A 2,275-nucleotide genomic window follows, 5' to 3' on the forward strand; every position below is an offset into this window, starting at 1 on the left:
CTCTCCCTCTCCCCCCCTCTCTCTCGCTCTCCTCTCCATATCTCTCTCCCTCTCTTCCTCTCCCTCCCTCTCCTTCCATCTCTCCCTCTCTCTCTCTCCCTCTCCCTTGTCTCTGCCTCTCCATCTCTCCGTCTCTGGGAGGGAGTGAGGGAGATGGAGAGATGGAGGGAGCGGGAGAGTTGGAGGGAGGGGGAGAGGGAGGAGAAGGAGGGAGGGAGAGGGAGAGAGGGAGAGGGAGGGAGAGAGGGATAGAGGGAGGGAGAGAGGGATAGAGGGAGGGAGAGAGGGATAGAGGGAGGGAGGGAGGGAGGGAGGGATAGAGGGAGGGAGGGAGAGACGTCTTTCGCTCCCTCCCTCTATCCCTCTCTCCCTCTCCCCCCTCTCTCTCCCTCTCCCCCCATCCTGCTCTCTCTCCCTGTCCCTCCACCTCCTTCCCTCTCCAGAGAGGGAAGGAGGTGGAGGGACAGGGAGAGGGAAAGAGGTAGAGGGAGGGCGTGCGGAACAGGGAAACAGGGACAGGGAGAGAGGAAGGGAGAGAGGGACAGGGAAGAGGGACAGGGGAGGCGGGAAGAGGGAGGGGGGAGGCGGGAGAGAGACGGGGGAGACGGAGGAGGTAGAGGGAGGGGGAGGGGAGAGGGAGAGGGATGTGGGAGAGCGAGGGGGAGATGGAGGTGGAGAGGGAGTTGGGAGAGGGACGGGGAGAGGGATGGGGAGGGGGGAAGGGGGGGAGGGAGAGAGGGAAAGAGAGAGACGCAGAGGAAAGAGGGAGAGGGAAGAGAGAGAGAGGGGGGGACAGAGGGAGAGGGAGAGAGGGAGGGGGAGAGGGACGAGAGGAAGCAGGGAGAAAAGAGAGAAAGAACACACCATGTACATTTCTGTCAAATGACACCGGGGATCCTTACACAACCAGGAGAAAATAACACAGCGAGGCTCTTTCTCAGCTGGAACTGGAACTGCAGATGGGGCGAAACACCACCAGGGTGGCCACACATGTCCAGCTGCCGCCCCAGCCCCCTGAGTCTGGTCACCAGGGCTCTGAGTGTTTGCTCCAGGGACCTGGGGTTCACCCTGTCACCCTGGAGGTCGGGCCTAGACAGCAGGGCCCCGGGCTGGACACATGGGGGGAAAAGCATCCCCACAGGACAGCTTGTGCGAGCCGATTCAGCTGCGAGATTCTAGAGGCCCGGGATCACCCTGTGGCCCATGAAACCCAGGAGCCAGGAGGGTCTTGCATCGGCATTCCTGTCCGTTGGACTGTAACGTTTGTGTAAGGAATCTTGGAAACAATGGTAACAAGAGTGAATTCGAACGAGCTTTAGGATATTATGGACCACTCCGAAGTGTGTGGGTTGCTAAAAACCCTCCCGGCTTCGCTCTTGTTGAAAATGAAGATCCCCGAGATGCAGCGGATGCTGTCTGAGAACTAGACGGGAGAACACTCTGTGGCTGCCGAGTAAGAGTGGACCTGTCCAATGGGGAAAGGAGAAGTCGAGATCGTGGCCGCCTCCTTCTTGGGGTCGTCGCCCTCGAGATGATTATCGGAGGAGGAGTCCTCCCCCTCACCACAGATGTCCAAGACGGAGAAGCTTCTCCCGCAGCCAGAGCAGGTCCCTTTAGTAGATATAGGAGAAGAGAGAGATCACTGTCCCAGGAGAGAAATCGCAAGCCGTCCCGATCTTTCTCTAGGTCTCCTAGCCGATCCAGGTCAAATGAAAGGAAATAGCAGACCACTTTGCAAGAGGAGTGGTGCACAGGAAATAACTTCATTTGACAGGAGTATGTACAGAAAATTCAAGTTTCGTTTGAGACTTCCGAAGCTTGATGCACTTTTTAAATGTTTTAGCTGTTCACATTTGTTTGTCTCTTGGGACAGTGACACATAAAGGTGTCATTCTCTATGGTTTGAAATGGGTCATATGAGGCATGTAATATGAAGAATTGTTTCTTTACAATGTTCTCTTAAGCAAAATTGAATTTGCTTTGAATTTTTGGTCTTGCCTAGACTGAGAATAAAACTCTAACTCCTGCCCACCTAAAGTGTGATGTTTATTATTATGGAAACAACACTGGCAAACATTGAAGAGACTTTCTGTAGCTGGGATATGGTATGCAGCTGTAGTTAAGCAAGCAGTCTTTAAAAGGTGCTGTGAACACAAGCCAGCAGGTAGGAATGAAAGCCGCACCCTTACCCTAGATTAGAGGTTTAAGAATTCCACTAGTCTTCACACTGGACAAGAGGTTGTCCAGTGAGTTTAGAATCTAAGAAGTTTCAAGG

The 2,275-nt window shown here is 54.3% G+C and overlaps 1 pseudogene; it reads left to right on the forward strand.

Moving 5' to 3' along the window:
* The first annotated feature begins 1,210 nt into the window (after positions 1–1,210).
* Positions 1,211–2,031, forward strand: LOC137228393 (serine/arginine-rich splicing factor 3 pseudogene; annotated as a pseudogene).
* The last annotated feature ends 244 nt before the right edge of the window (positions 2,032–2,275 follow it).

The sequence above is a fragment of the Pseudorca crassidens genome, chromosome 7 (assembly GCF_039906515.1).
Source record: "Pseudorca crassidens isolate mPseCra1 chromosome 7, mPseCra1.hap1, whole genome shotgun sequence".
Classification (NCBI taxonomy): Eukaryota; Metazoa; Chordata; class Mammalia; order Artiodactyla; family Delphinidae; genus Pseudorca; species Pseudorca crassidens.